General features: G+C 32.4%; 2 pseudogenes; one reads left to right on the plus strand and one right to left on the minus strand.

Moving 5' to 3' along the window:
* LOC110426841 (AAA-ATPase At3g28610-like) overlaps positions 1–25732 on the minus strand; it is an 89238-nt pseudogene that overhangs the window by 1422 nt on the left and 62084 nt on the right.
* Positions 1739–4924, plus strand: LOC110426840 (AAA-ATPase ASD, mitochondrial-like; annotated as a pseudogene).

Here is a 25732-nt window from a genome sequence, read left to right on the forward strand (position 1 = left end):
TAATTGTGCAAAGTGGTGCTTCTGTTCAACCTCATCATTTGCATCATGATGATGATGAAGATGAACATGGGCTGGATGAAGAAGTGCCTAGTTGTCAGTGTAAGCCTTACAAGTCGATCTGTGGTTGTATGTGAATTGCAATTTTGAGATATTCATGTATGGCATTGTGTTATTCATAATAACATTGAGGTAGTTCTTTATTCATAAGTTTGTGACTTAATTACTTTTTGTACTTATGTAGATAAAGCTCATGGAACTATATATGCCTTACAAAGAAATTGTATTAGGATACAATTATGAGATTTTTATGCATCAAAGCATTGTTCTTAAAAGTTTCTGATCATTATATTATGGAGACAGGGCATCAATAATGCTCAAAGATCGACACATGTTATGTTCTTTACTTGTGAAGTAAGCAATCGCTCTTATAGGTTAAAGTATAAAGATACTTGGAACTAGCATGTGGGTGCTTACAATGGGAGTACTGAACATGATCCGTCATGAGAAGTGCATTTGGTACCTCACTCAAGTGTCTATGCAATACTTCTCAAGTGTAAGTTGGGTAACTACTCCTTAGACTTAAGATACCAGGTTGTCTTGTATGTGGAGGAAATGAATTACACTGAAAAACTATACATTGAAAGGTTGTCAAAGAATTCTTTAACTCTCTTAACAATTGAGTGGCTATGATGCATTGCTAGATGCTAATCATGGCCTATGAAATTGAATTAATTAATTTAAAATTGAATATGATTCGTTTAAATTAATTAATTGATAATATTGTAATTCAATTTCATTAGTAATATGTTAAGAACCTAATGGGTCACACACAAAGGAACACCCACTATTACAAGAATTGACAACCATGATTTGATCTCAAAAGGATTCGAATTAGAAAATAAATTTTATCTTAGTAAAAGAATGAGGACTGATTTAAAATCCAATCAATTTGTTAATCATGGAGGAAATCCAGGACAGGACAGGATCTGCCTTTTCCCACCATTAACAAGTCAGAGTAGTTTCACTTCCAAGATTGTTATCAGCAGACATGCTTTAAAAGAGCAATATGCTTTTGGTGCTTCAAAAGCACTTGGAAAACAAAAAGAGAATCAAAGGTTGGAGGAGAAGCTTGGTTGGCAAACTAATTTTATTCATCCTGGTAATAAGACCTTTGTGCTTCCAGGCTCTAACTCTAATCAGGACAAACTATGAATACTTTGTAAAAACCGACTAATGTTCAAGAAATGACACGGAATGGTTACTCTCAAGTCTCAACTATTAGCCAATGAATATGGTTGCATCTTGCTGTTCTCCAGGGTATCTATTAATTCTTTTTTCTGTTTGTTTTAATGCTATTAAAAAATGGAAAAAATATAGAAAACTCGGCCGGCCCTGTACCTTTCGAAGACCCGTCAACGAACACGTTTAAGTGAACTCCTGGAAATTGGAGTTTGTCCAGTCAACCAACTCTTCCAGTCTCCATGTTCGCAGGTGATGACATCATTGTTGTGATATCATAGCAAACAAAGTTGAAACTTGAATAAACAAAGACTTGAGGACTGCTTTAGGCCACTTTCTACTGTCTTTATCCTAGGACAGTGGAAATTAGGTAGGAACTAGGGATACTGTGGAAAACCTCTAACTTGATCAACAAGTCACACATTGTACTAATGTCCTCTCTCTTTATATATACAACATCTCGGATCCCTTGCACATAGAAAAATTTGAAGAGCTGTAAGGTGGGGAGAAAGGAGTTGCAAAAAAATGAGGATGGGAGAGATGTGGTCTCATGTAGGCTCGACCATGGAAAGTTTGATGTTCATTTACGCCCTGTTTAAACAATTCTTCCCTTACCGCCTTCAAGATTATATTGAAAAACATTTCAAAAAACTTGTGAGTATTGCTTATCCTTATGTTGAAATCACCTTTGATAAATTCATTGGGGAATGCATGAAACGTAGTGAACCCTACTCTTATTGGGGATTTAAATCATATTAAGATAACTCATACACAGTAAAATATTATTAAAATTTTAATCTCTAAAGCTATAGATCACTTTAATTGAAACTAATCTAGAAAAACTACAAGAGAAATTTTGATATATCTGAAAGTCTGCTTTCTTTGGTGGAGTCCTCAGCTTTTTGTTTTAACTTTTGTACACCAACTAGGACTTATCAAATCATAGCAGTACAATTGTTCTGCCTCTAATGGTGATCCAACAGTGATTTGTCAAAATCTTTTCACTAAGAGTTTGTGAATCCTTAAGCTGAAATATGTGTTAGCAAACTCTCAATTTTTTGAGCTCTCTTGTGTTTCTCTCTTTTGGGCTGTAATCCTATGTCAACACATGAGAACGTAAAATAGAACTCTTCTTAATATTGAAGAAGCAGTTAAGGGATTCTTTTATAGAGTGAATTGACCTACTTTATATTCATTAAGGATTATAAAATGTCTTAGGCTAATTGGGCCTTTATTTAATACTCCATCAAATCATATTTGATTTAGCCTATTTCTTAATTGGATCAAGCCTCTATAAAATCAATTAGATTACATTCAATTGAACTTAAAGTAATTCGACAATTCACCTTATGTGTGTGACCCATTAGGTTTCCAACATGTTAGCAATAAATATAAATTAATTCAATTAAGAAGAGCTAATATGATTTGACTAACCTATCAGTGTATAGTATCTCAGTGTAATTCGATCCTTTCATCATATATCCCAGATAGATAGAAATCCCGATTCGGTGTCTACTGTCTAACTTATCCATATTAGTCCTGCAACTTTTATATTGATCTATCAAGATTACCTTGGCCAAGGACTTTTAATCAAATATAAGCCATGAACAAATGAGATATGTCCCCTTCAAATCACTTGGAGTGATGAATCCTTTCTAAACTACTTATTCATCTTCGTATGCTTCATGCCATGCCCAAAAACACCCTGTTTAAGCATCTGACCATCTCCAGACTTGTAAAGGTGGAATCAAAGCATGACAATTCAAATACAAGATAACCTGGTATCACAAGTCTAAGGATTACTTACACTACTGACACATGAGAGTATTTTCATAGACTCTTGAATGAAATACCAAATGGAACTCTTATCGTGGGTCATGTTCAGTGAACTTGTTCCATAACAAGCACCCACATACAATCCCTAAGTATCTCACATACTTCAACCTATAAGATCAAAGTATCTCACATACTTCAACCTATAAGATCAATTACTTACTTCTAAAGTAAGAAGGCGTAGCATGTACTAGCCTTTAAGCATTGTCAATGCCCTTACTCTTGACAATACAATAACCAAGAACATATTTAGGAACAAGGCTTTGATGCATAAGAATCTCATAATTATAACATTTATAATTTCTTTGCAAGGCCATTATATTCTAAGGACTTTATCTACATAAGTCTCTCATAACTCTTTATAAATAAACTCTTGGATAAAGAAATACCTTATACATTATATAAAATATCCATAATGTATTTAACATGAAATATGACTAATTAATTTAGTGTTTTACAAGCACAAAATCGATTGGCTTACAGGGCTTACACTAACAACTCTACCATAAAAACTTATCTTAGTGGCAAGTCCTTTGCCTCTGCTAAGCAGCTTAAGGTTGATGTTGTCGAAGATAGCTAGTCTGTAGTCCTTAGCATAGATTACAACGAGGAAGTCACTGATGAGTTTCAAGGGGTCAAGATTTGGGGGGCTGCAAGGAAAACTCCTCCCAAAACCCAGTGAATTTTATGGTTTCCTATTGATGATGAACAAAAGTTTTACAAGCTTACGGTCCACAAACGCCCTAGAGAACTCATCACGAAGTCTTATGTTAATCATGTGTTAAAAGAAGGAAAGGCAATTGCAACGAAGAACCGGTAGCGAAAACTCTATTCAAACAATCCTAGTAATAATTGGTACGGATACAAAAGGACCAAGTGGAACAATGTGGCATTTGAACACCCTAGAACTTTTGATACTTTGGCAATGGAGGCAAAAAAGAAACAAGAAATCAAGAACGATCTCATCAAGTTCAACAAGGGTAAAGATTACTATGCTAGAATTGGAAAGGCCTGGAAGCGTGGATACCTCCTTTATGGTCCTCTAGGAACTGGCAAATCATCCATGATTGTTGCCATGGCAAATCCTCTGGATTATGATGTTTATGATCTTGAGCTTACTACAGTCAAGGATAACTCAAAGTTGAGAAGGCTTTTGATTGATACCTCGAACAAGTCAATTGTAGTAATCGAGGATATTGATTGCTCCTTTGATCTTACTGGCCAAAGAGAGAAAAAAAAGAAAGCAAAAGACAACGATGATGAAGGGATGGATTTGGTTGCAAAAATGGTAAATGAAGAAGAGAAAAAAGAGAGTAAGGTTACTTTATCGGGGCTTTTGAATTGTATTGATGGGCTTTGGTCAGCTTGTGGGGGTGAAAGAATCATTGTTTTTACTACTAACTATGTGGAGAAGCTTGATCCAGCTTTAATAAGGAGAGGAAGAATGGACGTGCACATTGAAATGTCCTACTGCTGCTTTGATGCATTCATAGTGTTAGCAAAGAATTATTTGAAAATTGAATCTCATCCATTGTTTGAAGAAATAGAAAGATTGTTAGGAGAAATGAAAATGACTCTTGTAGATGTCGTAGAGAATTTGATGCCAAAGTCAGATTATGAAAAGGAGGATACTTGTTTTGAGAGACTGATTGAAGGTTTTAAGATTGCGAAAGAGGAAGCAATTAAGAAGGCTGAAGAAGAAGCTTATGCAAAGGAGAAGACATAAGAGAAAAAGAAGCAGCATTTTGAGAAAGAAGAAAATGAGAAGGAAAAATCTGCTGATGTTGCCAAAGAAGTGAAAGAGAATGGTATGGCAGCAAAAGAAGTGAAAGAGAAAAGTGTCATCCATTAATAGAAGAAGTGCATCTCTTTGTGCATTTGTAACTACTAGTAAATTAGGATCGTATGGATTTCTATTGTATTGCATTCAGTATTAGTGTTTGTTTTGCTATTTGTGGTATTTGGTAGTGTTATATAGTGTATTGAATTTGATTGTAAAATAAGAACTCTGGGATTGATTTGTTCATAGATATAATTTGGTTAAGTTGCTAACCGTTTGTAATTTATTGTAAGGCGATATTAATGGTAGTTCTTGTGAAATCGAATTTCAATCCCTGTAACCAGTGGTTCAACATCTAGTTAATGGAAAAGTGCATTGTGGAATTTTTCCGAGTTGTTAATTCATACTCATGGCAACCGCCTATCTACATGTGCATTACTTTCTAAAGGAAAGTTTACCTATTTGTAATGCATAGGCTTTACTTTATTTACCTTGAGTTGGTCAGATTATAGACGTAAGTGCACGTTGCTATACAAATAATATAAAGTAAGTTGAGCATCATTTCCCATAGAGATTTGTATCTATTCTTACTGAGTACTAAACTTCTAACAAAATAATCTTATTCAAGCACTTGATTTCAAAGGATTAATTAAATTAAAAATAAATAATTAATTAAATATTTAGCGAAGCACAAAATGTCACTAAAAGAAATATTCACTCAAAACCTAGAATTATGCTGTCTATTAAAACTTTGTTTGATTTAAATCATTTCCTTAACTTAGATTAATGGAGTACATGGCTAACCTAGAATCTAAATTATGTACATGTCATTTGTTAAGATTATGCACACATACCTTTTCTAAATAAATCCCATATGTCTATGCAAATTAGTTAGAAAATGTTTTTTAAATTCATGTTCTCATATGGTTGCCTAAGGTATTTAGGTATATGTCTATCCTAAATACAAAATTATCACCTAAATCTGAAGTGAATCGAACAAAGGCTATTCAAAACTATGGTCTATCCTAAACTCCCTGTCAAGTTCCATTTAGAGATCCCCTTATTTTAACTGGTGATCAGACAGTGAAAAGCATTAAGTGCAGAATTGAATAAACCATGTGATTTCCATTAACATTAAGCAAGAAAAACTCAAATAATCAAACTACATAATGAAATATCCCATAATCCTAGAAAATAAAATTAGTTCATCATTGTATTTACAATAGACATAATTAAATCAAGAGAAAAGATCATTGCTACAACAAAATAATGAAAAAGAAATGTAGAGTAAAGAAAATCAAATCCTTTGTTGATTCTTGATCCTCAATTCCTTCGATTTTTTCTCATTTATCTCGTTGAAAACCTTTTTCTTTTTTCTCAAAAACCGCCATTCATTGCCTTTATCAACTTCCTTTCTTAGTTACTAAAAATGAAATTTATAGCCACCAACAAACCCTAAAAACTCATTTCTTAATTGGTTGCACTTCATTAATCCATAGTAGAGGACTGCGACCTTGCTTTAGGTGCACCATGACACTCTTGACTTATATATATTTTTTACATTCTTTCCATCTGGTGCCATGGTGTTCCTCTTTGGGCATTGTGGTGTCGAGCTCTCGGGTTTAGCATGGGAGCATTGATGCTCCATTGGGTGCTGCAGCCTTGAGCTCTTCAAGGCTACAATACTACCAATTCCTGTGCTGTCTTGGTGTAGTCTGTTATGGTGCCTTATTTTACAACATGATTTTATCCTACTTCAAGGCTGATCTGAGTGAAATGGTAAGCAAAAGAGTTGTAGGTCTGCCTCTTAGCTTTGCAATGGTCGAAGAGTCACATTGATTGGATCTCTGTAGCTTAAGTTATGACTGAAACATAGCGACATGTTCAATAAAAGTCTATACTTGGTCTCCATTACCTTGTTCACCAACATTCAACTTTAAGCACATATGAATCTACAATATCAAAGACCAAATCAGCATTGACTTAAATATAGACTTTCAACATGAATTGCATTAAAATTAACAAAATTAAAGTACATGAACAATCTTTGAACTAATTAACTAAAAACTTAAAAATTATCTAAAATTGACTCAAAACATGAGGACTTAGCTATTTTATCATCCCAAAATGTAGTTAAATACCTCTATATAATAGAGTTATCACCTGGCAAAGAAAAACTTGGTGTTTTCATGTTTAATCTGGATAAAGCTTCATGTTGGAACACATAATTGAAAAATTAGGAAATGGTTTCAAGGTGTGTTACAATAAATCCTCTAAACTTGTAAGGCCCCGAGCCATTTCATCAGATTCTCCATCTCGCTCCTCTTCCAAACATCTCAATATTCATTTGGCATTGACAAATCCTTACCCTCATCTGATTCAGCTTAGAACTCTTTTTGGATGATGCCAAAAATGGGGAAAAAAATAGGAAGACAAGAAAATAAGATTAGGAATTTGAGTTGATAAGAATCATGAAATCAGTCTTTAATATATACTTTTATTGTCTCTGTATTGGTATGTTTTTTGTTTATTTCGTGATGAACAATATTGAACAATGTTTTTAACATGTATACGTGTTATGTGGCTTTTGTTGTGCTAACTTTTCATATTTTTATGCTAAACTTATACTGAATGTTTGAAAATTGAATATATACAGACATATATGTATATATAGACTCTTGTGCTTGAATGGCCTTATGTTGAATAATTTTAATGAGCATATATTTATGGGGAGCAACCCCTAAAACTATACAAAATAAATTCTTGCTATTTGCAGACATTACACTACTAATCTAGGAGTGCTTTGTCAGCATTAAAAAAAAGGAAAGAATGTTGACTCTATATGTTTTTGATGATAACAAAGCATTCTTCATTCATTAATGTCTAATCTTGTTATTAAAGTGTGCAGGATTTAATTTAACACTCTTAACAAAGTTGTTAATTAAAGGCAAGTTAAGGAACTTGTTAAGTTTAATGAAAAGTTAATTAGTTAAGAGGGAAAGAGTACGTAATGAACAAAAACAGAACCTTAGTAACTGATTATCGAGGGACCTTAATCAGTTAAGGCATGGTTGAGTGATAAGCTGAAGCAAAATAGAAAATATGTTAATTGGTTAAGAGGTCTGGTTATTTCCTCGAGGTTTGATAATTTTGGAAATCAATTGCATAAATGGAGGTATCTTTTGATTGAACCTTTACTTAGTAAAAACTCGTATGGGCAGATCCCATCAAGAATGCCCCCTCAACTAAAGTATTCTAACAACTTTAAGTTATAGGTCTATTAAGAGTATATGACTTGTCATTTCGTTATCATTATGGGTAACTAGCATTTTACTTGAGATTGACTATAATATATCATATTATAGTGCTAGCAACCAAATACAAATGGTGTACTTTGTCTCATTGAACTTAAGATTTAACATTATACCAAGCATTGAGTCAAATTTCCACCACAAGTGACTTTCAATTTATGAGCTTGAACCCCATCCCTTTTGAGGTTTTATTTATAAGATCTTTAGAAAGACTTTTTGTTAAGGATTCGACAAGTTTTCACTATATCTCACTAAAGTTATAGTGATCACTTCATCTGAAATCAATTGGTAGACATAGCTATGTCTTATCCAATATGTCTAAACTTTTCATTATACACTTGGCTATATGCTCTTTCTAGAGTTGCTTCACTTATCACAATGGATAGAAATCGGAAAAATTGGTTTACTCCACAAAAGTACACCAAAGAGTAAATTTTTTAGCCATTTGGCTTTTTTGGTGTTAACAGGTAATGCAATGAATTCAGTTGCCATGGTGGAATCCGTTATACATGTTTGTTTCTTTGACCCCTAAGAAATCATCCCCACCAAGAATGAAGATTCGTCCGCTTATAAAAGCATGATCTTCCAAACTTATAATCCAACTAGCATCTAAATATCATTCTAGCATTAATGGATATCTGATAACTATATTATATAGAGTTATTTAGCCACATATTGGATGTTAAAATAGCTAAGTCTTTTTGTTTTAAGTCGATTTTAAATAGTTTTTATGTTTTTTGTTAATTAGTTTAAAACATGTTAAATTGTTTCAATTAAAGTAATTCTAGTTCATTTTTATGTTGAAAGTCTTAATTTAAGCCAATATTGATTTAGTCTTTTTCTTTTTAGGTTTTCAAATGCATAAAGTTAAATGGTGATGAACTATGCAATAGAGACTAAGTGCAGAGTTCCACTAAACATGCTACTGTAATTCTAGCATAACTTAAACTACAGAGATTCAATCAACGCGATTCTTGCACCATTAAAAATATAGGAGGCATACCTATAACTTTCATGTTTACTATTTTGCCAAGATTAACATTGAGTTAGGAGAAAATTACCTTGCAAGATGAGGTACTGAAGTAGTTTTGCATCAAGGTAGCACATGAAAGTAGCGTCGTGACCTTAAAGGACTCAAGGCTGCAACGCCCAAAGGAAGCATTGCTGCCATACAAATTCCTGAGCCCTCAGTGCTGTGGTGGCCATGGAAGAGAGTTGCAACACTGGTTAGAAAGTGAAGAAAAAAAAAGAAGTATAGAGTGTCGAGACACTCAAAGAGGAATGTCATGACATTCTGATGTGTTTTACTAAAACACAACTATTGGGGATTTTATTTTTTTAGGGCTTTTTGGGCTATAAATATGTGATTTTTAGTAGTTGAAAGAGATAGGTGTAAAAAACAAATGGAAATTTAGAGAGAAAGAAAAAAGTTTTACAAAGGAGGAAATGAGAAGAAAACAAAGACAATTGAAGATGGAGAATCAATTACAATCTTGTTCTTCATTCTAGTTTTGTTGTTTCTCTCTTATCCTTTTGTTGTATATTTTATTTGTTCTCTTGAAATTGTGATGTTTGCTGAAGAACTTATAATGAACTAAATTCATTTCTAGGATTATGGTTTATTTCAATATGTAATTTGAGTATATGATTTTTCTTTGCTTAGTATCAATGGGTATTGTATGGTTTATTCAAATCTATGCTTAATGCTTTTCACTGCTTGATTAAAAGTTGAAATGATTAAGTCCTCTAAATGCAACTAGATCAAGGGAGTTTAGATTAGACCATTGATTTGAATAGCTTTTGTTTGATTCATTAGGAGGTTAGGTGATAGATTCGTATTTAGGATAGTCAAATATCTAAATACCATAGGCAGCTTTATTAGACATAAACTTAATGAGCTTTTCTTAACTAATTTGCATGGACATATGGAATTAATTTTGAAGAATATGTGTGCAAGAATCTCGATAGAGACTTGTACATAAAATCGGATTCTATGTTAGCCATTTGCCCCATTAATTTAAGTTTAAAAGGAAAGGATTAAATTTAAATAAAATATTGAGAGGCACCATGATCCTAGGTTTTTAAGGTAATAGTTTCTTTAGTAAAATTAAATTCGTATTCTTAGTTTAGTGTCATAAGTAAATTTTGAATTAATTAAGTATTGAAAATCGAGAGCTTGGATAGGATAAATTTTGTTAAAAATTTAATACTTAGTAAAAGTTTAGGAGCAAATCTCTATGGGAAATGATACTTAACATAATTTTATATTACTTGAGAGATACGTATGCTTGAGTGTAGAAAATTGACGCAAATATCCATTATAGCAAAGTCTATAGTTGATTGTCTTCTTTAAGTGTCTAAGTACTCTATTCATTGCTTGCTAATGCAAGTTACTTGGATTACTTGTTTACTAACTTAATTTCTCAACAACAAATGCTATATCTGGCTTTGTATACGCCACTGGATACATTAGGCATCTAATTACCTAATGCATATTTTACTTGTGCAATTAGGTTGTCTTTGTTTGGTATCAGCCTTAGATTAGAATTGTAAGACATAAACATTGGTGTACAATCTGACTTGCCTACTTCATTACAATTTTTTGACTGTAATGAGATTGAGACAATGTTATGTCATCATTGTCTGTAATTATTCTTATACCAAGAATGACATTCGCCACACCTTCATTTTTATGTCAAATTTGTTGACTCTATATGTTTTTAATGATAACAAAATATTCCTTATTCATTAAAGTCTAACTACACTACTTAAGTGTGCAAGATAAAGTTTAATTCTCATAATAAATTTGATGTTTAAAAGCAAGTTAAGAAGGTTGCTAATGTAGAAGACTTAGTAAAAATAGAATGTTCTTAACTGATTAACATTAAGCTTTAATCAACTAAGGCAAAATTGGGCACTATACAAAAAGCAAAATAGAGAAATCATAATCAGTTAGCACAAGGTTAATTGATTAAAAAAGGTACTAGACGCAAAGACATAAAATTATTAATTGGTTAATCAAAGGGCTTAATCGATTAAGCTCAAGCTTGAAGTACCTAAAAGCACCAAAATTCAAATTCAAAGTGATAGTGACTGTTCAAGGGCGCCAAACAAAGAAATTCAAATTTAAAGAATTCTTAATCAATTAAAGATTATTTTAATTAGTTAAAGATGAAAGAAGAGAAGCTTCAATAGTTAAAGGGAGCATTAATAAGTTGAAAAAAAGTTGGCCAAAAATAATGCTTGAAAAGGTCCCAAAATAGAAAGTTCTTAATCGATTAGCACAATGAAAAGAATTGCCAGACATTGCAAGTCAGAGAAAGCTTAATTGATTAAAGCTTGCCTTTAATTGATTAATGAAGCATTGTTAGCACATTTGAATTTAAGCCTAAAAAGATAAATTCACTGCCAAAAATTGCTTATAACAACTAGTTTCTATCTCCAATGGCCATAAGTGACTTTTCAAGTATTTAAAGCTTTTCCACGGTCACAAAGAGTTTAGAGGAGGTCCAAAAAGTTTGAGAAAGCCAAAAAGAGAAAAAACCTTCTTTTTTACACTTGTATTCCACTCCTATATTTGTGAAAGTGTTTGAGTTGAAGTTTATACAACTTAGATCAGTTAAATGATCATTTGTAACTCCTATTATATCACATCTTATTTCTTGGAGGGATTGTGACCAACTCAAGGACCCAGACAGATATAGCCTGTTAGGTCTAAGAAAGCCTCTTTAACATTGATCATTAAACATTCATATTTGGAAAACATACATAGTCATCAAAGTATATAATTCAATTTATGCATACTATCATACGCAACATTAAACATATATAGAAGTTCTTAACATATTAGTGTGAGAGCAACATTCACATATCATATGATTTTCACATTCTTAGTGCACCATATCCTTTACATGTCTCAACACCCTTGGGTGTCCATATGGGCTCTTGAGCTGTTGTTTACATTTGAACATAACATTCATAGCGTAAAGTGCCCAATCATAGGCTACATTAACATAACATGTTTGTAGTCCAAAAACATAATCAAAACCATAAATATAAACATAAGACTGACTTGTCAGTGGAATGTGATTGACCCCTAAGCATCAAGTGGCTACTAGACACCTACCAAAAAATGAAGATCGGACACTTGTATCCTCAACACTAGCTGCTATCAGAATGCTATCACTGATCGGTAACAAAATAAATTGGGAAAAAAAACATGTGATCACAAAGACTCCATGAGTGGATATGGGAAAGGGACAAGCTAGGGGATAAGAGTATTTTATAAACATGCACTTGGAATCTCATGCCATTTGTAAACAATTTAATCATAAAGTTCATGAAACATGGTATTTGAATGCATTTTAAATAGCATTTGCATGAAGTCAAGTTTGCATAACCCTTAGAAGCCTTTTAACCTTTGAAATTCTAATCAAATTTAATCAAACAAACTTTTCTGCAGTGAATCTATCGATACATTCTTGAATGTATCGATACTTTCAAGAATCTATCGATACCTTAGTGAAATGTATCAATACATTTCACACAGAAAGCCTCCTAAAGCATTTTGCTTAGAATGTATCAATACATGCTCCTTGTGTATCGATACTTTGAACATAGAACCCAAGTTTTTAGGCAAAATTTAGCATTTTCACCATTCTTTAAGTCCTCTTATCTCTTAGGACTACCCTTAATGCTCAAGTCATTCCATGATACTTAATTCTGTGCCAACATAGTGTATAAATCATAAACAATACTTAGATAAACTCGACATACAACATTTCATAAACATATAACAATCATAATCATCCCATTAACATTAAAATGCCTTATTCTATTATACTAAATCATACAATGTGATTATATTTTCCCCATTAACCTTAGGCCTATAATGTACAATCCCATTGCATCTCGGACGTTTATGATGCATCATAAAAGTGAAGGCATCACTTACACCTCATGAAAGTGGAATCATATACACTTATTGAGTTCTCATTTTCATAGCATTAGGTATGTGGAAAGTCCATTACATATATGCTTACTCATCTCATAAGGTATATGGAATATACACCATATACATAATCTCATGGCATTCATCATGCATACTTAATCACCTCATAAGGTATTTGGAATTTAAATTGTATACACAATCTTATGGTATTCATCATATATACTTAATCATCTTATATGATATATGAAATTTACATCATATACATAAGTTTATGGCATTTATTATACAAAACATGCACATTATAACATCCATAAATAAGCATATAATATCTCGTACCCATACTAGTTCAAAGAATTGAGTAATCGAGTGGACTTCAAAAATAAAGTACTTGTCTCCCCTTGTTGAAAACTAATACATAGTAGAATATTTGCATAGATAGTAGATTCATAAATGTTTTGAGAATCATTTTTTCAATCATATCACAATCATTAAAAATTTATTTTCTTAGACAATCATGTTCATTATTGAAACTCAAATCCTTTGATAAACCATTTTAGAGATATCATTTCAACATATATAAATAATCTTTTCCATAAAAATCATGCTAGCTTTACATATCAAAATAATTTAAAAGTGGTGTATCCATTTACTTGGCTAGAGATTCGATTCCTAGCTCTAATCACAACTTCATTTCAGCAAAAGCTATGGAGATTTTAAGCGTTCCTTTCACATAACATTCATTACAATCAATTCCTAAAATAAAAATCTTGAAATAATTATCCTAGGCATTTTTTAATTTTTTCGCTTATGACTAAAAGTAGTTTCTAGTTAAAACACATGCTAAAAACCTACCTTTATCCATACCTTAAGTGAGCTTAGATGCTTGCAAAACCTCAAGACCCTTAAGCTTTACTCATAAATAGAAAAATCTGAGCCATAAAAAATATTTTTAGAAGCTACAAATCAACATTTAAAGTTTTCAAAGTATAAAAATGTCATCTTTATTGTTTAAACTCAAAACAAATCTTTTTAATGATCAAAGATAAGGATTTTGATCAAAACTAGGTTGAGAGAGCTTCAGATAAGGGAAATACTTTGGAAAAATGGTTGAGGGTTGAAAACCATCGAAAAATGTGAGGTATTTATAGTTTTGAGTGTGAAAATAAAGTTTTACCCTTTTTATTTTTTTGAGAACAACAAAATGTATTGATACATTTGGGCCAAATGTATCAATAGATTTGGACCATATGTATCGATACATTTGGTTTTAGAAAAATTGTATCGATACATTATGAATATGTATCGATATATCATAAACATGTATTGATACATTTGAAACAGAATGTAATTTCTAAGACAAATTATCTATAAAACCTGCCTAGCTTATTTACATTAAAAAGCATAACTCTAAGTTTGATAGCATTTACAAGTATGCCATTAACAACAATTTTATTAAAATTTTCATACAACCCCCCATTTGGATTCAATAAAAATATCAAAACAATCAAAATCTAAAAGAATTAAAATCTAAATTTTGGTTTCATGAACAAAATAGAAAAAGTTCAATTGAAATTAAATTTACAGCTCCCATATCATAGCAAACATGCTCTAAAAATTATGGAAAAAATCATTTTTGGTCATCTAAATGTCCATGGAATCATTAACGCCATTTTTTTCCCAAAAGGTTGTTCTATAAAAATCACATATTTTGACCCCTTCTAGACTTTAAAAAGTTTCTACCTCAAAAGTGATAGACAACCAAAAGTGTTAATGAATTCTTTTAATGGTTAAAACTAAGTTTGATATTCAAAATATGTAATCTATATGCTCACCTAAGGATTTTTTAACTTATCCTTTTACTCAAGGTAGGATTTCACATTCTTCCTCCTTATGATAATTTGTCCTTGAATTCTAGTTATGTACTAACCTTTGGTAAATAGGTGTGGGTACTTTGCTTGCATGTCTCATCAACTTCCCAAGTCAACTCCTCACTCAAGTGATAGCACCATTGCACTTTAACCAATGCTACCTTTTGGGAGTGTAACTTCTTCACTTGCCTATCTAGTATGGCTACTGGTACCATTTCGTAACTCAAATCATTTCCCAACAATAGGGATTCACGTTGAATCATGGAAATGGATTTGGTTGGTGCTTCCGTAGTATTGAAACGTGAAACAGAGGATGAACACTATTGAGATCTAAAGGAAGTGCTAATTGATACGCCATTGCACCAACTCTCTCTAGAATCTTGAAAGGTCTAATATACTTTGGGCTTAGCTTGCCTTTCTTGCCAAACCTCATAATGCCTTTGGTTGGCGAAACCCTTAAGAACACATGGTCACCAACCTCAAACTTCAACTTTCCACGTCTATGGTTTGCATATGTGTCACAACCCAAACTTGGGGGCCATGATTGGTGCAAGGATATCGATGGGAGTTACGCTCTTAACCCATGCAAGCCTAAAAGTAGCAAAGCAAAGTAAACACTTAGAATTACCTCATGAGACTCATCACCATGGAACCATATCTCAAATATGTATGAACACATTAAATCACATAGGATTTAATCATATTAGTCTGCACGCTCATGTGCTCAAAATGCAGAAGCAATACATAACAAAATATCATTTATAGGCCATCTCATGGCATTTACATAGTGTGGCCATTCTATGGTAAATTACATATACATGTCATTTGTATGAGGCATAAGCATAGTCATATTCATAACAGTCAAACAAAAATGACCAAACCAAATAAGACCAGCCAAGTACGACTCGAAACAAAAGGTTGATGCCTATTGGATGCCATAAAGTTACCTACCAAGGAATGACCAGAGTGTTGGCTCTTCCTAAAAGACAACGAGCTAAGAAACTATTGGTGTGCAAAACAAGTGCATCTTACATGTGTGAGTTATAAATAACTCCATGAGCAGATGTGGGGAAGGGGAACAAGCTAAACGGGAGAGTGTTTGTCAAAGATACCTTGAAAAAAATAATGCTAGTAATCCATTTCAAGAAATAACAAAGTTACCTTTCAACCATATCAAACATTCAAAGGTTTAAGAACCTTAATCTCAAGCCAAATCAAACATCCCAAGGTGCGAGTTATGTGCCAAGTATGATCACATACCAAACAAAACTTCAATACCATCGTCTCAACAGATACAAACTCATTAAAAAGGAATTTATAAAGTTTGTTGAAAACCCATTCCTGAGCCTTTGAAATAAAATCATAATTTGTAAACTGTTCAAGCATTCTCAAGAAAATGATTTATAAATATCAGGTCTTAAAGCTTTTGTAAAAGATGTTAGGGGAAACAATGTTTTTCATTCTAAAGGAAATGAATAATGTGATTATCTGTAGAAAATCTTGGGAGAAAACTAGGGATAGAAAAATAACATAATTCATAGCAAACTTATATGCCAAGTCTAAATACCAAAGTCAGGGCAAATACCCAATCCAAGATCAATGTCGAGACGAATATCCAATCCAAATGTCAACATCAAACAAATACGAAACTCAAGCACCAAGGTCGAAATAATATCAATACCAACTCCAAAGTTTAAACAAAAATTAAGTCTCAATTCCATAGTGTCAAATATCAATTCAAATATTGTGGAGCATTAAGTAGCATGGACAACCAAATCAAAGTGGGTCATTGCATCAACTATATATCAAAAGTGGTAAAATCTTATCAACTACCGACCGAACCAAATCAAAAGGGCCTAAGACCCAATCAACTACCCAATCAAAACTAAGCATTGTGCACAATGGCTAGTGGCTACTGTCACTAGCTATAAGTCCATAACTCAAGTAGGCTCCACTAAAACATTTTGTATTATGTTTCCAAATATCCAAATATTCATTTTCAAATGGAAAGGTTAATCCATTCACCATCCAAAATCAAAGGGTTCAAACAAAATGAAGTCAAAGTGTACAAAGTCCATTTCCAAGCAAAGCATATTCCTAATAATCAACACAATAGAAATTCGTAGCAAAGACTAAACTAAATCATCAATCTTAAGACAAATTACCTTAAGGCTAGGGCCTATGCAAAATAAATCATTTCATTTCAATTTCCAAATTTGCAATCATTCAATTAGTCATAGACAAACATTGATTTTTGAGGTATCAAACATTTGAAAGGCTTGTTCCCTATGCTTAAAACTAAATACATAATAACATATTTACATAATATATCTGAATTTCATAAAACAAACTTGAAACCATTGTTAACATCATAAAGTTTGTCAAAATATGTTTTAATACGAGGTAGGAGAATAGGCACACTTAATTATATTAAAATAATTAGAAATACCACATTTACCCACCTTCTAAAGCATGCCCTTCTTCCTCTTAGCACCTTTCGTCAAAAGCTCGACTTCTTTAGCAACTCAAATATCTCCAATATCACTTAAAAATGATATTCAAACATAAATACTCTCAAAGTCCTAATAAAATGATATTCAATCATTACTATCCTCAAAAACCCCTAAAATTTTGAAACACTTTGAATACCCATTTCTAACCCTATTTCATCTTCATTTATTTCCAATTATTTGCAACAAACTTTCATCCAAACTTTATACACAATAAATAGAGAGCTTACTTTTCCTATTGTTCCTCCTTGGTGAGCTTTAAACAAAGAGATCTAGCCAAAATTTAAAAACCTAGAAAAATTTTTAGCTTTTAGAGAGAAAAACCAAAAGTCATCAAAACCATGCTTTAGGGAGTGGAAATCCTTACCTTTGGCACTTAGAATCCAAGATTTGTTGATGGAGTTTGAAGTTTTTGAGTGGGGTAAAATTTGAGAAAAATTGGATGAAAAAATGAAAAAATAGGAAAAAATGAAGGATCTTTCGATTTTAGGGCTTTTAAACCCAATTTAATCTAATCTGGTGGTCTAGGATCGACTATGGGAGATTGGCACTCAGTTCTAGACCAATTTACTCAATCTTGCCTCCATATGCTGCCCTAGGATCGACTACAAAGGGTTTATACTCAATCTTGGGCTAGTGCTACTAGTTACCCTTAAATTTCTACTTTACAAGATCTATCCTTCAAGCATTAGGATCGACTCTGGAGGTTCAAATTCATAAAACTTAGTTCTTAAGCCTAAACTCATTCTAAATCTTTCCCACAACCTTCATAACCTTTATTTATGAATTTCCAAGGATGTTATTGAGGTTCTTAAGTCACAAAGGCATTTCCTAAGCTCACCAAGTTAATTGTTCCCTTTATTTGAGTAACGAAAACTACAAGTTTCACATTCTCCCCCTTTAAGAAAAATTCATCCTTGAATTTAGATCAAGAGTTACGTACCTCAGTTTTGAAATAGGTGGGGGTACTTTGGCTGCATCTCGTCCTCAACTTCCTAAGTCACCTCCTCTATAGAATGGTTACACCAAATGCCTTTTACCAAAACTACCTTTTTAGTGCGTAGTTGTTTCACTTGTCCATCCAATATATGTACGAGAACCTTCTCATATGACAAATCATCACCCAAGTGAATTTACTCATAACAAATCACATGAGATGGATCAAGGCTATACTTGCGAATCACAGACACATGAAACATTAGATGGATACGAGAAAGATTTAGAGGTAGCGCCAATTTATAAGCCACTGCACTAACTCTCTGTAGGATCTTAAAGGGTTCAATATATCTCGGGCTTAACTTGCCTTTCCTACTGAATCTCATAATCCTCTTTGTAGGTGAAACCCTTAAAAATACATAGTCAACCACCTCAAACTTTAAGTCTCAACACCTATGGTTTACATATGAGTTTTGTCGACTTTGAATTATCAACAACTTATCTCAAATCAATCGAATCTTGTTAATGGCCTCTTGAACCATCTCTGATCCAAGTAGTTTCCTTTCACCAACCTTAAACCAAGTGATATGTGATCTACACTTACGCTTGTATAAAGCCTCATAATGCACCATCTTAATGCAAGCTTGGTAACTGTTGTTATAGGCAAACTCTATCAAAGGCAAGTGCCAATCCCAAGTAACTCCAAAATCAACAACACAAGCCCGTACCATATCCTTTGAGGTTTGTATGGTTCTCTCAGATTTTCCATCGGTCTAAAGATGAAAAGTAATGCTGAAATTTAACTTGGTTCCCATAGCCTTTTGGAGTTTACCCCAAAATCAATTGGTGAACTAGGTACCTTTATCCGAGACTATGACAATCGCAACCCTATGCAATTGCACTATCTTTTCAGTATATAACCTCGCAAATTAGGCCCCCCATTGGTAACCTTCAATAGTAAGAAATGAATGGGCTTGGTTAACCTATCTATGATGACCCAAATGGAATCATTCCTTTTACTAGTGCAAGGTAAGCCCATCACAAAATCAATAAATATGTGCTTCCACTTCCATTAAGAATGGGTAAGGGCCGTAGCAAACCTACAAGCCTCTGAAGGTTTGTTTTAACCTGTTTGCATATTAGACACATAGCCATGAACTCGACTACATCTTTTCTCATACTTTCCCACCAATATACCTCCTTTAAATCATGGTACATCTTAGTGGATCTGAGATGTACTACATAAGCCAACAAATGTGCTTCCTTAAGAATCTCCCTCCTAAGACCATTCGAATTTAAAACATACACCTTTGTTCCACAACAGAGTAATCCATCTGTATCTCTGACTAACTACTACCCCTTACTCCCTTAGGCACCATTTAAGGCCTTGGTCACTTGTTCATCTTTTTCTTGGGCTTCTTTAATGAGATTAGGTATGATAAGCTTAACCCAAAAGTGTGCTATTATAGCATTAGTATCACTAGCCTCAAGATGTACCCCTGTGTGTCCCAAACGATGGATGTCTTTCGCCAAGGTTCTTCTACTAATAGTGACATGGGCCAAACTCCCTATAGACTTCTGACTCCAAGCATTGGCTACCACATTGGCCTTGTCAGGATGGTATAGGATAGTGTAATCATACTTAAGCAACTCCATCCATCGACGTTGCCTAAGATTGAGATCCCTCTGCTCAAAATGTTCTTGAGACTCTTATGATCTATGTAGATCTTACATGTCTCTCCATAGAAGTAATGTCTCTAAATCTTAAGTGCGAACACAACGGTAGTCATTTCTAAGTCCTGAGTAGGATAGTTTTGCTCATGCTTCAACTATTTAAAGACATAAGCTATGAACTTGCCATGTGGCATAACACACATCTTAAACCAACACATGAGTCATCACAATACACTGTATATCCACCAACTCTCTGTGGTAAGCTAAGTATGGGAGTTAAAGTAAGATAACTTTTAAGCTTTCCAAAGCTCTTCTCATAAGCATCGTTCCATTAAAACTTTGTATTCTTTTAAGTCATTCTAGTCAATGGTGTTGCAAGTCTAGAGAAATCCTTAAAAAACCACCTATAATATCCCACCAAACTTAAAAAGTTGTTAATCGCTTTCATAGAGGTTGGCCTTGGCCATTTCACCACCACTTCTATTTTCTTTGGGTCTATGATAACTCCTTTTTTAGAGATCACAGGACCTAAGAAACTAACACTATCTAGTCAAAACTCGCATTTGGAGAAGTTGGCATACAATTAGTGGTCTTTCAATACCTGGAGCATAATCTTAGGATGTCCTTCATGTTCCTCATTACTCCTCGAGTATACCAAAATGTCATTAATGAATATCACCACAAAACTATCCAAATATGGTTTGAACACCTGATGCATCATGTCTATAAAAGCTATTGGGGCCTTCATAAGACCAAACGACATAAGCAAAAACTCATAATGTCTATACCTAGTATGAAATGTAGTTTTAGGCACATCTTTTTACCTAATTTTGAGTTAATCGTAACTAGAACAAATATCAATCTTGGAGAAACACTGTGCTCCTTTCAACTGATCAAACAAATCATCAATATGAGGAATTGGATACTTATTCTTTATCGTTACCTTATTAAGCTGTCAGCAATTGATGCATACCCTAAGTGATCTATCCTTCTTCCCCACAATCAATACTGGTGCACCCCATGGTGACACACCAGAATGTGTAAAACCTTTATCCAATCAATCTTTCAATTAATCCTTGAGTTTTTTAAGTTTTGCTAATGCCATTTGATATGGTGGAATGGATATTGGTCTGATATCTTCCATCAAATATACACAAAACTCAACCTTCTTATTTAGGGGTTAGTTGGGTAGTTTTTTTGGAAACACATCAAAAATCTCCCTAATTATCAGTACATTGGCCACACTTTCAACTTTCATCTGAGTATCTTTAATAACCGCCAAAAATCCACGGCATCCATGTTGCGATAATTTCCTCATTGTCATGGTGGATACCACATTGTTTAGAATAATACTACAATCGCCCTGAATACTAAAAGATGGTTGACTCGAGTAATTGTATCTAACTAGCTTGTGATAGCAATTTACGCTAGGGAAATTTGGCGATAGCCAATCCATACCCAAAATCACACCAAAGTCCAACATATTAAGTAAAATCAAACTGACTCATGTGTCCTTATTCGTTATTCGAACAACACATGACTTGTTCTCAAAGTGGGAAATAAATATCTCTTTAAATGAGGTAGTCACTACTAATATGTGCATGAAATACATATATTTAATGGGAGATTAAATTCCTAATAGTCTAAGTTAGACTAGATTTAAGATCAAATTTAAGTGTTTTTGGTTATTTTATTAGTTTAGTTTAATTTATGTTTAAATGTCTATTCTAGGTTAATAATGTTTTTTTTATGTTATTTATTTTTATTTTTCTATTTTTGTAGGAGTAGGATCAAAAATAATTTCAATTGGTGAAGAAAGGTGCTCTGTTTGCATATGTTTCTATATTTCGATGATAGCTCCCACTGTAGAAGTCCAAATGACATTATTTGCAAAGTCCAATTGGCAACTTGGCTTAATTTCTAACTTCCAGTCAACTCAAATAAGTACCACTACATAATTTAGAAAATAGAAATACTCTTCTTTTTTAATTATAAATAACAAAAATTTGTCACTTACTTTTTATTTTTATATTTTTTTATTCAAAATTGTGATAAAGGCATACACAACATGTAAATATGTAGGCCATATTTAATATCATATATTAATATTAACATATAATTTATATCATTTAAAATATATAATTACACGTAATTTCATATTAATTAATATGGGTTTATACATATATATGTTACCAATATTAAATACTTATAAAAACTCAAAAATATACTATACACAAAAAATTAAAATATAAAATTGTTATTTATCCAAATGAAAGTGTTTAATTTTTTATTTAATTATATAAATAAAATTGAAAATAATCTTTGTGACAGATTTTCAGTCACAGATTTGTGACAATCAATTTTATTTTAATTTATAAAGTGCTTCTTTTTCCCTCCAAATTATTTGTCACAAATCCGTCACTAATTTTTGCCACAAAAATATAATATTAAATTAAACCAATCCTTGTGACGGATTATTCTGTCACAATCATTTGTAACTATACTTAAATTGGTCAATGTTATTTGCTCGGGTTGCCCGAATTAAATTTCTGTCACAATTATGTTACTAATTTTGTCACCAAACAATGAATCCTAATATTGTAATGGCTTCTGTCACAAGATTTTGTCACTAATTCTAGAACCAAGAAAAAATTTTTGCACCCCAATTAATTGTCATGGGTTTAGTGATAGATTTGAAATGCCGTCACAATTCTGTTAGAATCCATCACTAAATCTGTCATAAATTCTCTAAACCAAATTATCATTATTTCTGTCACAAAACTATCATAATTCTGTTATTATAACTCATTATCTGTGACAGAAAAATAGTAACAGAAAATTTTCTATCACAGTTGCTCAATTTTTTGATAGCATTGGTTATTAAATATTAACAAAGTCTTTAATTTTTAATTATACTTTAGTTATTTTTAGTTTTTTTATAATTAGTTTATTTTTAAGTGAGTTATTTTAATTTTATATTTATTTCTTTTAATTTGATTATTATTTATTAATTTTTATTTTTTTAAGAATTAAAGGAATTGGGTTTAATTTTGAAGAGTAAGGTGTTGAAAGACCTAGAAACCTACTTGCATATGCTTTAGTTTTTTTACCATAACTCATGCTGCAGAACCCCAAATGATGCAATTCTTATGCTATTGGAAAGTTAAAAGACAAAGCTACAACTTTCATGATTTCTTTGCCCAGTTCTACCTGAAAGATAGAGAAAATTGTGTTGAAAAATGACTAGGAGTATTATTGTGAGAATGGTAATTTTAAGGCTAACAATTGATATGTGGGCTTCTCATTGCACTTCAAAGCTTAATTAAATCCATTGGTTGACTTAAGGAATAGGTTAAGTTTATTTGTATAAATAGGATATTTTTAAGAGACATTAGGTTGATAATTTTTGGATATTTAAGAAACTAGAAGTGGAGGCTGAAACTTGGAGAGCAAGGCTGCAAATATTTGTTTTGTTTTCTTCCTTAGCTTTTATTTTTCTTATTACTCTCAATGGTTGAATTTTATATAAGTTTATTGGTCTTTGCAATTATAAGTAGCTAATTTTTTTTTCTAGGATTGTGATTGAACTCACATGTAATCTAAATTTTTAATATCTTTCTTGTTTATCTTTAATGTGATTTGAATTGTTTATTCCAATTAGTTTTTAATACTTTTAATTGTCTGATCATCAATTAAATTGATTTAGAAACCTAAACAAATTTGAGAAAGGGAGTTTAATGTAAACCAAAATTGACATAGCATATGATCATATTAATTGATTTTGCGTATAGGATAGGAATATACCTATAGGCCATATGTAGTCAGAGTAGAGCCTGAACTTTATGAGTCTATTTTAATTGCAATTCATATAAGAATGTAGTGTTTTGGTTAATATAGATATTTTTATAAAATGAGTCGGGAGATCTTTATAAATAATTGAAAACTCTAGGTTAACAATTTAACCCATTGAAATTAATTAAGGAAAAGAGTTAAGATTTATATGAAGTGTGAGGGATATTGTAATCCTAGGCTTGTTTGATTTGATCTTTACTCAAGTTAATATTACTTTGATTTTTATTTTTAGTTTAAATTTTGGTTCGTTAATTAATTAATTTTGATTGTTTGGATAAGATTAAATTGTTATAATTTTAGCACTTAGTAAAATTTTAGATCGAATTTCTGTGAGATCGATACTCTACTTGCTTATATAGTAATTATTTGATACATATACTTGTATAATAAAATTTTAACTGACAAGTTTTTGGCATTGTTGCTGGGAAATTGTTTCTAGAATATTTACTAATACTAATACCAAGCAATTTAGTCTTCAAATTTTATTTTTCTTGTTTTAATATTAGTTTTTGTTTATTTGCAGATATCTTTGGTCATTGTATACAAAGAAGAAACAACTTGAATCTTGTTCCTTCTGATCTTGAGATAGAAAGAACTTTCAGAAGATGCGAAGTGAGAATTTGCAAGTTGCAACTTTAAATCAAACTATGGCCGAGGATAACAGCAACAATGGCAATAATGTCATTAATTTGGTTCTCAAAGAAAATAGAGCATTGTGGGATTATATTGTTCTTCTTTTGTAGGGTTTGCACCAAAGCATTAAGAGACCTTTCATCAATGCAAATAATTTCGAAATTAAACTAATTTACATTCAAATAATTCAGTATTCAGTCCAATTTGGTGGGTTACCCAGTGATGATCCTAATTCTCATTTGGTGTATTTTTTTGGAGATTTGCAATATCTTCAAATACAATGGAGTTAGTGATGATGCTATTAGATTGAGATTGTTTCCGTTTTCATTGTGGGACAAAGTAAAGAGTTGGCTTAATTCATTGCTTAATGCGTCTACTACTACATGGGAGGACTTGGCTCAAAATTGTCTAGCAAAATTCTTTCTGCCTACCAAGACTACAAAAATAAGGAACGATATAACCTCATTCACACAATTTGATAGTGAGTCTTTGTATGAAACTTGGGAGAGATTTAAAGAACCATTAAGAAGATATATACATCATGGGATTCTTGATTGGTTGCAAGTTCAGATATTCTACAATAAGCTGGTTGGTTCAATAAAAACCACAATTGATGCTGGTGGTGGTGGGGCATTAATGAGTAAGAATGCTACAGATGCTTATAACCTGTTGGAACAGATAGCCTCAACTAATTATCAATGGCTTTCAGAAAGGTTTGGTTCAAGAAAAGCTATTAGAGCTTATGAAATTGATGCACTTAGCACCTTAACTGCTCAAGTAGCTGCATAAGTGGCTACACTATCTAAGAAGTTTGACATGTTGGGAGTTCATGCAGTTCAAAATTCATTTGTAGTTTATGAGATGCATGGAGATGGCCATTAGAGTGATCAGTGTCCATACAATTCTGAGTCAATCCAATTTGTGGAGAACTTCAATAAGTAGCAAAATAATCCATACTCCAATACTTATAATCTTGGTTGGAGAAATCACCCTAACTTTTCATGGAATAACAATGCAAGGCCTTCAAGGCCTTCAAATCCAAAACCCATCATGCCTTCTGGTTTTCAACAACAAGCTAAACCACTAATTCTTGAAAAGAAGTCCTAATTGGAAAAACTTCTATTGCAATATATATATATATATAT

Source organism: Theobroma umbraticum, unplaced genomic scaffold, assembly GCF_002168275.2.
Source record: "Theobroma umbraticum cultivar Fairchild unplaced genomic scaffold, ASM216827v3 scaffold_12.0, whole genome shotgun sequence".
NCBI lineage: Eukaryota > Viridiplantae > Streptophyta > Magnoliopsida > Malvales > Malvaceae > Theobroma > Theobroma umbraticum.